Here is a 13,622-nt window from a genome sequence, read left to right on the forward strand (position 1 = left end):
CTCGAACTCGGGATCTTTGTCTTTCGCGGGCAAGTGCTCTGCCAACTGAGCTACCCAAGCACGACTCACGCCCCGTCCTCACAGCTTTACTTCTGCCAGTACCTCGTCTCCTACCTTCCAAACTTAACAGAAGCTCTCCTACGAAACTTGCAGAACTAGCACTCCTGAAAGAAAGGATATTGCGGAGACATGGCTTAGCCACAGCGTGGGGGATGTTTCCATCATATCAGCGCACACTCCGCTGCAGAGTGAAAATTTCATTCTAAATAGAACCAAGCTTTGCAGATGGAAAAACTCTTTTTCCTGACCTTCATAGTAACATTCCTTTTTTAGGAATAAAATGTGGCAAAAGATAAATATTCCTGACCTTCATAGTAAAATTCATTTTTTAGGAATAAAATGTGACAAAAGATACTTAAAAAATATTAAACGAGTCGGAAAAGGTGCAACCAAAACAGTTAGGGACGTTCATTTAATGTTTTCTTTGCAAGATAAGCTAATTTGTGCATTTAAACAGAAAAAAATGAAAGAGCAACACCTAAAATTCCTAGCACTATTGATTATCCAGTAAAAATCAGTTTTCAGACAAATTAGTTTTCAAAAATGAATTTTTTTTGAAAACGAATTTGTCTGAAAACTTGTGGAGTCCTCAGTCATGTTTATGTCCTCCTGTTGATTCAGAGCAGCTACCAGTTGGTGAGGTTTAATCTTTAATCCGTAAATTATTTACAATCTACCAGGACTTTCCATTACCATAATTACTTGTGTTTGGTATTTTAAAAGTTTCACTGGTACAACACAAATTCCCCCATATCAGTACCCTGTGCAGGTGGTGAGAAACCAGAAGAGAGCAAAGTCTGTCATCTTCACATACTCATTAGTGGCTGCACCTGCCAGTTTCCACACAAGACAGCACACTTGAACTATTGGCTTGCAGACACTAGTACTATGTTCCCACCAGTATTTGCATTTTAAATGGAATGCCTACATATTAAAATGCCAACATGGGAACAGCTGTGACAAGGAGTGGTGGCGAAGGTTTAAAGACAAAGCTGAATGTTTAATTTCCACAATTTCTCATTCTTCAGGAAACAGGAAACATTATGGGCTGTGCGCTGCTTGTTGACTGCTCACTGCAACCTCTGTCTTCTCAGGCAGTGCATTTAGATTGACTTTTCGTACTCTTAAAATATGTTTACTTCTTGCCTTTTCTTTCTTGTTACATTATCACAGGTTCCCTCCTTTTGGTATGAGAGAAGGTTTACATAGTTGGAAGTGGTTGCAGGGGAGATAAGAGGAGGGAGATGGAAGAGGATAAGACCTGAAATTATGAGAAAAGGGAGTAAGTGAAGGAAATGGTGTCAAGGTCAAAGGTTTACATTAGTAAGCACTGTGGTTCAATGGAGGAGCAGTGAGAGTACATACATGTGTTTTGTTAACAAATTAAGCCGCCACCAAATTCTTCCAATCACCCAAAGTTTACAGTTTGCTTCTCCATTATAAAATCAATATGGTTTATCCATAATATATTATTTTGAACAGATAGATTAAGATTCATTATCACTGTCATTTATCAGTTACACTGTTCTCAGAGTTGGTTTGGGGTTTTTAAAAAATGTTGAAAGTCTGGTTATTCAAAGAACTTCTGCGCAATTTTTGATGAGCTTGGCTTGAGCATTAACAAATCATGGAAGGCAATGAGAGTAGCACGTTACATCAACTTAGACATTTTTCAGCCGTTCCCCAGCATGTGGGCAATGTACAGCCATTAACTTTGAGCGCCGCTTGTTAACATCAATAGGGGGTGGCCAACACTGTCACTGTTTAGCCCAACAACACAACATATTAATGTTACTGCCAAAGCCTAATGTTAGTGAGACGTTAGCAGTGCGACATTAGCAACTACTTTAATAAAAGATGTACACTCCTGGAAATGGAAAAAAGAACACATTGACACCGCTGTGTCAGACCCACCATACTTGCTCCGGACACTGCGAGAGGGCTGTACAAGCAATGATCACACGCACGGCACAGCGGACACACCAGGAACCGCGGTGTTGGCCATCGAATGGCGCTAGCTGCGCAGCATTTGTGCACCGCCGCCGTCAGTGTCAGCCAGTTTGCCGTGGCATACGGAGCTCCATTGCAGTCTTTAACACTGGTAGCATGCCGCGACAGCGTGGACGTGAACCGTATGTGCATTTGACGGACTTTGAGCGAGGGCGTATAGTGGGCATGCGGGAGGCCGGGTGGACGTACCGCCGAATTGCTCAACACGTGGGGCGTGAGGTCTCCACAGTACATCGGTGTTGTCGCCAGTGGTCGGCAGAAGGTGCACGTGCCCGTCGACCTGGGACCGGACCGCAGCGACGCACGGATGCACGCCAAGACCGTAGGATCCTACGCAGTGCCGTAGGGGACCGCACCGCCACTTCCCAGCAAATTAGGGACACTGTTGCTCCTGGGGTATCGGCGAGGACCATTCGCAACCGTCTCCATGAAGCTGGGCTACGGTCCCGCACACCGTTAGGCTGTCTTCCGCTCACGCCCCAACATCGTGCAGCCTGCCTCCAGTGGTGTCGCGACAGGCATGAATGGAGGGACGAATGGAGACGTGTCGTCTTCAGCGATGAGAGTTGCTTCTGCCTTGGTGCCAATGATGGTCGTATGCGTGTTTGGCGCCGTGCAGGTGAGAGCCACAATCAGGACTGCATACGACCGAGGCACACAGGGCCAACACCCGGCATCATGGTGTGGGGAGCGATCTCCTACACTGGCCGTACACCACTGGTGATCGTAGAGGGGACACTGAATAGTGCACGGTACATCCAAACCGTCATCGAACCCATCGTTCTACCATTCCTAGACCGGCAAGGGAACTTGCTGTTCCAACAGGACAATGCACGTCCGCATGTATCCCGTGCCACTGAACGTGCTCTAGAAGGTGTAAGTCAACTACCCTGGCCAGCAAGATCTCCGGATCTGTCCCCCATTGAGCATGTTTGGGACTGGATGAAGCGTCGTCTCACGCGGTCTGCACGTCCAGCACGAACGCTGGTCCAACTGAGGCGCCAGGTGGAAATGGCATGGCAAGCCGTTCCACAGGACTACATCCAGCATCTCTACGATCGTCTCCATGGGAGAATAGCAGCCTGCATTGCTGCGAAAGGTGGATATACACTGTACTAGTGCCGACATTGTGCATGCTCTGTTGCCTGTGTCTATGTGCCTGTGGTTCTATCAGTGTGATAATGTGATGTATCTGACCCCAGGAATGTGTCAATAAAGTTTCCCCTTCCTGGGACAATGAATTCACGGTGTTCTTATTTCAATTTCCAGGAGTGTACAAAGGTTAGATCTGTTGGTCGAAATCCTGAAGGATAACAACATTGCTAAAAACAGATTGACTTCAAAATACCTTTTAATTATTTTTGGAGATGCTCAATGTATGTGAATGGCGGCTTAAAAAAAAACCTCATTAAATAACTGAACAGTGCCTATCACCAGTGCAAATTTTGGTATTACTTTGTGCAGACATAGCATTATACGCAGCAGCATGTGCTAAATTACAACTTACAAGTCACAGTACATGAAAATAACATTAGCAGCATACATGCTGCCTGTAGCATTACTGGCTCCAGACAAAAAGACCACAAGCTATGGCCCTGACCACCCTTTGTAATTTTCATAACAATTTCATGTAATAACTTATGATAAAACATATGAAAATCTTTGCAGTCATTTTCCAATCTCCTAAACTCATTTATACCTCTTTTAACAATTTTAAACAAATCTCAGACACACTAAGTGCCACATGTTGTGCTCTAGTCAAGACACTATCTTGACCTGTTTCATAAACCACAACCACAATTCAATGCATGTTGAAAGTTATTGGAATATTAAGGAAAGAAACTCGTGGTGATAAAATCATTTGGGTATCTGTGGAGGAGTTCGTAGTTATGGCTCTATTTACATAAATAAACTAAATTGTCTATAAAATTTTTATAATTGTTTCATTAGAAGACAAATCTGTTCATTATATTGCAGGCATTACCTTTCATCTGGTGCATCACGAGTGTGACTTTCGTGATGAACTTGGTTGTTGCAATTTACCATAAAAAATAATGGTTATAATGTCAATAACTTTTTAACTATTAAAGCTTCAAACATGGATTTATGTTCAGTGAGCTTGCCCCACTGCCATAGTACCAAAGCTGTCATTGGTTTTCCTGTAGCATGCTTGTAATGAGTTTTAATGTATTTTCATTGAAATCATATTAGTGACAACATTTCGAGTCACAGGTTCTTCCGTACTATCTCGTCCCGCTACCTTGTCACCGCAAAACACCCATCTTCCTGCCTGGAAAAACCCCAATGACCCTGGGCCTCGTGAATTGCTAGCTGCCTTTACTTCCACTCAGCTCAGCTCGGCTGTCTGACATCTGGTCACCCACATTAGACATTCACACTGGCCCACAGCCAGCCTGTCAGATTCACTCCATCCAGCAGCAGTCAAACCAGCAGCTTGTAATGCCACAAATTGAAAATCCCAGATATGTCTTTAAGAAGGTTCCAAGCAGGAAAGTAAGTTAGGATACAAAGATGACTATAGTAAACTGTCTCTCCCTCCCTCCACAAACATAAGTGTTGTTGTGTATTTTAAATGCTGTGGAGGGATAAAAATAACTGTATATACAATGGACGGACATTTCTGACCATGTATGGATAAGTCAGCAGGTACATTGACATAGTGACTATAACATAGAGCTCATCCAAAAAGACTGCAACTGAAGGGTTGCAAATTGTTGATACATATAAAACTAGTGTAAAAAGTAGAAAATTTTTGTTGAAGTTGGAGCAAAGGAAGATTTTATTAATGGCAGAGATACATGCAATGTGATAAGACAGTATTTGTAGCAGTCAGTATTGGAGAAAAACTCGGAAAAACACAGTACATACTACTCAAATAGGATTCTGAAGATAATACATCCAGAGGAGATGTCATGGTTTTAAGGAAGCAATGGCAAGAGCAGAATTACCTGAGGATGTTCAGTATTAGTACTGGAGAGCATTGCAAGGTTGAAACGAAAATTGTGTTTTCGTTTTAATATTTTTTGTTTTACTTTAGCATGGCATGCTTCTTTTTAGTAGTATTGTAGTCCATTTTTGTTTGTCATATCTATCCCAAATGAGTGGTGGATTTTAATATATGTGTACTTGAATTACAAACAAATGAGGTGAAGAAGTGAAAGAACAGTCTACAACTTAATTGAAGATAAAATAAATCTGTTATACATGAGCCATCCAGTTTTTATTTTACCTCTATAATGTAGTTCTAACCTTTATAAAATGTTGTCCTGACTTATTGCATTTTTTCTGTTTACAGGCACTCTATCTTGAATCTGAAAATGGATGGCCATTGTGCTACAAAATGAGTTTTCTTAACTCAGTTAAATGTCTGTGATTATAATTTAAGCAAAAACTACAATGAACTATTCTCCCTGTGTACTTAGTTAATTGTGGCTCTATTATTATCAAGTTAGGTAGTGTCTGTAATGATTGTTTCATATGTTTGTTGCACTGATTTTTATGGAGTGTGAACTTCATAGTGTTCTGGGCTTTAAGTACACACTGTGGTGCTGTTTAGAAGAGTGGACACACTCCATATGATGAAGTGGGGCTTTGTGTGTGTGTGTGTGTGTGTGTGTGTGTGTGTGTGTGTGTGTGTGTGTGTGTGTGAATGCATAACTGTGACTTGAAAGAACACTTGTATGCAGGATCTCATGTGTGGAATGTCAAAAGTATTAGTACTGAAAGGCAGATGGCTTTTTTATCTTATTCATTTTCTTTCATTGGGTTATGAGTGGCAGTGCTGTTGTTCGTCTGCACAAATAATTCCTGTCATATGTATAAAACTTTTTGAACATTTATAAAATAAAAGTAATGGAGTGGCAGAGTGCTGAAGGTGTAAGATTAATAACTGTTTTTAAGCTGTTAATCAATAATTTGGGGAGTGTGTAGATTCTAGAATGAAACATTTTTGTAATAGTTCCCAGCAGTTGGGTATGTTTTAGTGATTGTTAAAAGTACTGTGCAGGTGTTAGTACCATACAGCTCACAACTGTAAGATTTTAGTGACAACCAGGGATTTTGTGGGTCCTGCAAAAATTGTCAGTGGTGTGTTGCTGTTGTGGCAATACAACATGATTTTTTGTTGCTTTTATCAAAGTGTTTTATGGCCTGCATTTAATGTTGCTCTAATGCCAGGTACAACTGAAACAAATGCTGAAATGGAGATGCTGTTTGTGCAAATAGTAGAATTCATTCCAAATCAGAAAGAACTGGGAGAGGTATTTGGCATTGTAAAAGGCTGAGCTTGACATACCACTGACTACTAACAACAAAGGACTATGTTGAACCATAAAATGTTTTGTGTAGGATCAGTTGGAGCATTGAGATATCTCACTCTTCATTTTTGCAGTGCAGAATGTAACAATTCTGAGTAAGCAGCAAAAAAATTCAGTTTTCTTCAAGAGTACTGGCTTTCCAAAAACATTTCATAGGAGGATATTTTGATGTCTTCCTGCGGGTTATACCATTTTTAATATTTCCTATTGCACATCCTCTACTGCAAGACTTCTCGTTCACCTGAAGTTACTTTTATTTCATAATAGTGGTTGTGTGATGTGTACCACTGTTCTGCTTAAGAAGAAAGGATCCAACACTGGACATAAAATGTGTAATTAAGGTAGCTGGAATACTTGCCATATGTAATTAGTAGTAGACAGCTTTTCATTGATGACATTATAAAAAAATTAATAACTTTTAATTGTATTATTGTGTTATTGTGTTCCTTTCAAGTATTGGTTCTTTCAGGCCGGAAACAACGGCAGTGCAATTCGGACAAGCTATGTGAAACAGTGGTCAGGTACACATTATTTTTAATTTTTATATGTGTAAATATGAAATGCTTTGTTCATCAAGAGTGCTGTATGAAAGTTCCTTTATCAGTACAGAAGAATATGTTACGTTATTGTCAGAGAATTGTTTATTTTATAGGTTACAGTCTGTTAAAGGTATCTTTTAACTCTTTGTGGTCCGGTGTCATGTGTAGACCAATATGATAAATGGTGAGTTTTGAAGCTGGACTACAAAGGGTTATGCATCCTGTTAAAGTAGAGAAAATATTTTTTATTCTGATAAGTATATTTGCCTGTATGCCCTGTTGAAATTTTTTGTGACTTACTACTGTACAGTGTGCTTGATGTTTCATTTTTATTACTTGTAGCAAGCCAGTCAAGATATTTGTATTTCTTATTGACAATAAATTCGTAATTTACTTGTTCAGGTTTCTCTGTAAATCTCCATATAAATTACTACTACTACTACTACTACTACTACTTCCTATCGTGTGTTCTGTTTCTTGTAACACTAACATTGAGGTGCAGACAGGCACAACGAAACAACAGAGAGAGAGAGAGAGAGAGAGAGAGAGAGAGAGAGAGAGAGAGAGAGAGAGAGAGAGAGGGGGGGGGGGGGGGAGAGGCAGGGGTGGCAAGTTGGATAACACAGAAAATAATACAAAAAACGCTAAAATTAAACTAAAGTAGGCCAAATGAGTTAAACATTCAATACAATAAAAATCAAATTAGACTGAATAGATATTTACTGTGTGAAGAAGTTAGTAATTGTCTTTTGTTTGCCTGCTGTTTGCCATTTTTTTTGCTGCTAAATCACTTAGTCTCTTAAGAAGTAAAACCTCGGTAGACAATGTTTCCTCCAGTTGCTTTACATATTTTAAAGCAGTTTCTAAGGCCTTGTGTCCGTTGTGAGAAATCTTGGGCGCACTTTCCTCCACTACATCCGCTTCTTCTTTTTCGTTTACCATGTTGACTATTTCTTCATCTGTCACTTCAAATTCTTCAGCTTGGATAATCCATTCATTTATGTCATCTTCTGTGGCATGTGGTATTTTCTGTTTCGGTCTGCTGCTGTAGATTTTCATCATCTGGAGGATTTTTTTGATTTTCTGTAGCAAAATTTTCCAGGATTTTGCAATTGTATTTGCTCCAACACTCTCCCAAGATTGGGCCATGTCATAAGCTACGTCTTTCAAATTAATACGGCGCAACTGCTCTAGCATGTCTTCTCCCTTGTCCATAGCATTAATTAAAGAGGAAAGCAAGTTTCTGCGGTAGTTTCTCTTCAGTGTCTCTAAGGTACTGTGGTCCATAAGCTGACATAAGGATGTGACATTTGGAGGCTAAAACATCTTGATCTTGAAGTTCATCTTCATTAGGATGACAAGTGGGATTGTCTAGAAGCAACAGTGCTTTGTGGGGCAAGTTGCCGCCTTTCAAAAACTTTTCAGTTTGTGGCACAAACTCGTTAAAAAACCATTCTTTAAAAATTTCTGAGATCATCGAAGCATTTTTTTGGTTGTAATATTTCACCGGTAAAGCATTTTTAGATACATTTTTAAATGCTCTCGGTTTTTTTGGCTTACCTGTCATAGACAGTTCCATTTTCAAATTTGCTATGGCATTACTGCATGCAAGAATTGTCCCTTTTTCTTTGCTATGTTTGTAGCCTGGCACTGCCTTTTTGGCCTTTGACGCTAATGTTTTTTCCGGTAACATTTGTAATTGAGACCACTCTCGTTGCAGTTAAAAATTTGATTGCCTGTTAAGTTCTCCTTGTCCAATATCTTGTGAAGTTTATTCCTAAACAATTGAACAGCTTCAAAATTTGATGAAAGCTTTTCACCAGACATTAAGTTGCCGAATTCTGTATCTTTTCGTCCATCTATCAAGCCGGCCTACACTAGCTGTGAAATCAGGTTCACCTTCATTTAGTTTGTTACGAAACTTTAAGGCTTTTTCCTGCAAAATAGGTCCTGACATGGGTACACCTTTATCTCTATGTTGAGTAAACCATAGGAATAAAGCTTCACTTACTTTTTCATAATCACATTTTTTCATGGTTTTCCGATCTTCGAAAACAGCCGAGGTTGCTCGCTGAGAACACCACTTCTCAATTTCATTTTGGTTTCTTTTCCAGTCTCCGACTGTTGTTTTCCCAACGTTATAATCTTGTTCCATTTTAAATAAAGTTTCACCATTGTCTATTCTTTTAAAAGCTGTAAGTTTTTCTTCCATTGAAACGACCACCTTTTTTCGTTTTGAAGCCATCACTACAAATTTTTACAATAAACAAAGTGCAAAACGTCCACTCCACTACAGATCTAAGTTAGCACTGAGCGCTGAGGAGTAGCAGACGGCGACAATGAACTGAGTATCAACAAACAACACGTTAGTCACTGACCTGGTGCACGGCCGGTGTGGTGAAAGGTTTGGATAACCGAAGATCGGATAATCGAGAGACTACTGTAGCAACATTGATTGTTTGGAAGGTGACCTTGCAGATGACTCTGGTGAAGTCATGGACTGTTTTAAAATTTAGTAGATAATTCCAAAGTGGTTTATTTTTCAAATACAACATTTTGCAGTAGAACTGGGAGAAGATGGATATTAAACAAGTATGTGAAAAACAAGTCCTTATAACTTTTCAGTTAGTGACTTAACAAGCAGAAGGGGAGCTTGTATGCGCAGTGCTATCAATGGTGTTTGCTGGATCCTTAAATCATTTGCTAAATTGTTCTGTTGTTCTGTGCCTCATAAGAGACTCAGACATGAATACTATCTACAATGGTTGAGTGTTGTTAATATTTCAGATGGTGAAGAAGTTGCATGTACGTAGTTGTGTCAGTAGTTATGATGAGAACAACAAAGTATACCGTTTGGATTCCCAGCCGATGAAAGATGTGTATACGAAGTGGATCTGGAAGACCAGTGTGAGTAATTTCCATTCCTAGGAAGCATTCTGTGATAAGTAGATTCATTTTTAATGAAAGTGTGTCACAGCTTCAAGATTTATTTTTTGTCTTGTTTTAATTTTGCAGAGTGCAAGGTGAGTTCTTGAGCAATTTCACACATAGTTGGCTTTTGGATGGAAGTGGAGTATGTTGCAGTCTGGACATTACCAGCTTGTTTACTTCTGAGTGATAGGTGGCACAGGGATTGTGAGACATCCTGGTCAGATATGTATACTCTGGTGCTGTCCTTTGAACCCAGTATTGTGGCCCAAGTTGTGCTTGGGTTTGTTTTCCAAAGTTTGATTTGAAGTAAAAGTTTCAGGTGTGAAAGTGCAGTACATTGTTTCATCTCCTTTGAACATATCATGCAAACCCATGTTGGTTGCTGGTTTGAGATTGCTGAAATTTTATCAGGAAATGTCATCTTACATGACCATTGCTGATACTTGCGTTAGGAACAGTTTCTTGAATCAGTGTTGCGCCTTTCTGGAAAAGTCCTTCCTAAATTTCTGCAGACTTGTTTCCACTCACATATTTCTTCCTTCAATCCTCCTCCTAGAACTTCTAAAATGTTTTACTCAACAAACAGGACACATTTGTAGCAGAATTATAGAAAACATCAGATTCTAATGTAAAAAATTCACACAAGCACAGAATAGCCGAGTCAATTATAACAACAGCTCTTACCTTTGCTACTGCTACTACAGAAGTAATTCTTTAAACTGACAACAGAGGGAAGCACCTGCTGAGGAACCATTTGTGAGATATCTATGCTGTGTTCTCATATGAAACCAGTTCAGCTTCTGAGTGGTAGGTGGCACAGGGATTGAGACGCATCCTGGTCAGATATATATATATGTATATACTCAGGTGCTGTACTTTGAAATCAGTATTGTGGCCCAAGTTGTGCTTGGGGTTGTTTCAAAGTTTGATTTGCAGTAAAAGTTTCAGGTGTGAAAGTGCAGTATTTTTTTCTCTTAATTTTGTAGGTTTGGTGTTTCATGGTGGAAAACTAACTGCCCTTATAAACAGGCCACAACTTGGAAAAACTGCTGTATCCTACAAACTTCCTAGCTACCCTTGCTATCTCTCCATAGTAAGACCAAATTACCAGATGTTGAGCAGCAAGTGGATTGATTCTTGTTTTTATTATGGGAAATGGGGTTTTTGATTCAGTCCTGCGAATTGTGAAAATTCATTTTGTGGACATCACCAGTTTACTTAATAACAATGGTATAATGGAAAATGACAAAGCACAGAACTTGAGAGAGAGAGAGACTAAAAACTGGCATATTTTAAACAGAGAAACTATAATGAGCTGTGCATAATTTTAGTTGTTATTTTCATTACTTCCTACAAGAAGCTAAATCCTTTCATATGGACACATTTGAGATTTCAAATTGTGATTCAGTTAAGGGAGAAGCAGAGAAAGGATCTCTCTCTATTCTTTTGTGTCATTTATTTGATCCGAAATATATTGTGTGTGTTTGGAAAAATTATTTTGTGCTATTGCTGTTTGTGTGGTAGTTTGCTATTATCGGCATTAAATATTTTTTCTTGTTGGTGTGTGATGTATTTGCTTTAGAAGTTCCATTAGTATAAAATAATCAGTTTTGTACTTCTCTATCCTGGTGTGTTCTTTGTATATTGCATCAATTCTGTTGCCATAGTAACTAGAATTCAAAATGCTCCTAGCATAGCACAAAAAAGGCAAATATGTCCTGTGCACAGTTAGGGATGTAAAAGAAGGGAACTACCTTTTTGACCTATGTGGCAGACAGCTTCAGAGACATTTAAATCATAACAATACTTTCTAGTATTAGTACCCATGTCATAACATAATGTAGAGTAACACGATATGAGGTGGAATCCAAAATTTTTGGAAGTGGTGCTGCCATCTGGAAAGTAGTAATAGTAGATCTTTGCACCGCTACATGACGAGAGCTGCACATCTGATGAATCAGTGTGCAGAGTGGCATTCAGCTGGGAGGATGTGTTGCATGTCTGCAGTGATTTCTATAATACTCTGTGTTCGGTGTGTGGTGATTTTACGGTGGATCCGCGAACAGTACAGTGCATGTGTATCAAATTCTATGCGAATCTTGGAAAAAGTGCTATGGAGACCCTTGCAGTGCTTCAACAAGAGTTTGGGGGACAGAGCATGAGCCGTATGCGTGTGTTTGAGTGGCATGCTCAGTTCAGGGCCAGCTGTACAGCTGTTGAAGATGATCCTCACACTGGAAGGCCTGTTAGTCGCACAATGCCAGCCATTGTTGTCAAACTTCAACAGTTGGTTTACAGTTATGACCCAGAGACAAAGCAACAATCGTCCCAGTGGAAGAGCCCGGGCGCTCCAAGACCCAAAAAACTTGTCTTAGGCTAAGGACCAATACATCAGTCTTCCTCCAGTCCAGAGTTATTTAAGGGCGACTGTTTTTGCACATAAAATCCGAACAGTGCACGTAGGTGAGCAGTACTTTCAGCCCAGTTGAAATCTTTTGCAAAAGGAATTAGTCAATTTGTACAATCTGCTTGGGCATCAGCCCAGGTTTGTCGTTCAAACTTTGTTTTATATACTGTAACACAGCTACAATAAGACAGATGTTCAGATGACTATACAGATGGCCCCTAAACTGAAAACTTTTTGCCCCATGTTCCTAGCTGAAGTAGGAACTGAGCAGCAAGCCACCTTGTGCATTCCTCCCCCCCCCCCCCCTCCCTCCCCCATGAACCATGATTCTGCACGCTGCCTTTTCATACCTATTACAGTGCTTCGATGCTGTAAAAATTCAAATACCTTACTGATGTTTCAGTTTTGATGCCTGCCTGAGCACCAGATTGCTAGTTTTGGAAGCTATCCTTACTACATACCTTAGTTGTAAAATACACACCTGTTTAAGATGAACTGAATTCTGACAACTCACATCATCTTGAGTCCTTTGACGTTATTCATATCTTGCCGAATATTTCACTCTTATTAATGCTTTTTTTAGTTTTGTGTGTCAGAATGGTTCATCATACACACATCCTATTTTCAGAATGAGATTTTCACTCTGCAGCGGAGTGTGCGCTGATATGAAACTTCCTGGCAGATTAAAACTGTGTGCCTGACCGAGACTCGAACTCGGGGCCTTTGCCTTTCGCTGGCAAGTGCTCTACGAGACGAGGTACTGGCAGAAGTAAAGCTGTGAGTACCGGGCGTGAGTCGTGCTTCGGTGGCTCAGTTGGTAGAGCACTTGTCAGCGAAAGGCAAAGGTCCCGAGTTCGAGTCACGGTCGGGCACACAGTTTTAATCTCCCAGGAAGTTTCACATCCTATTTTAATCACAAGTGAAAAATCATTGTACCATATAGTTACAATACAAGAAAAATTCAGGGTGTCCAGAAAGGGCTGGACTGTAGTCGTGTGTGAGAGTTGCGTTTGCACACACTCGTGTGCGTCTGCGCGCACGCGCACGTATGTGTTTTTTCTGTCTTTTGTTGACAAAGGCCTTAACGGCCAAAAGCTATAATTGTGAGATTTTTGTTGTGCCTATCTGCAACTCAGCATCTCAGCTATATGGCCATGATAGCTTAGATTATTTACAACAAATCATACATCAAACTGCAGGTAAATTAATGTAGTTTTTATTCAATATGTGCATCTTTAGTTACATGGCACACAACTAACCTATAATCCAATTCTTCCCATAGTTTGATTATCAAGCCCAGAGAAACGATATCAATAGCTTTTCCAAGTCTGTGTCTAT

General features: G+C 39.9%; 1 protein-coding gene across 1 annotated transcript in view; it reads left to right on the plus strand.

Annotated features, from left to right (window-relative positions):
- The window catches only part of LOC126473868 (late secretory pathway protein AVL9 homolog), a 91,859-nt gene extending 84,514 nt beyond the window's left edge, over window positions 1–7,345 (plus strand). The window contains exon 11 of the mRNA XM_050101198.1: window positions 5,387–7,345. The gene's annotated coding sequence lies outside the window, so the exon portion shown is untranslated. The remainder of the gene's footprint in view (window positions 1–5,386) is intronic.
- The last annotated feature ends 6,277 nt before the right edge of the window (window positions 7,346–13,622 follow it).

The sequence above is a fragment of the Schistocerca serialis genome, chromosome 4 (assembly GCF_023864345.2).
Source record: "Schistocerca serialis cubense isolate TAMUIC-IGC-003099 chromosome 4, iqSchSeri2.2, whole genome shotgun sequence".
NCBI classification, from domain to species: domain Eukaryota; kingdom Metazoa; phylum Arthropoda; class Insecta; order Orthoptera; family Acrididae; genus Schistocerca; species Schistocerca serialis.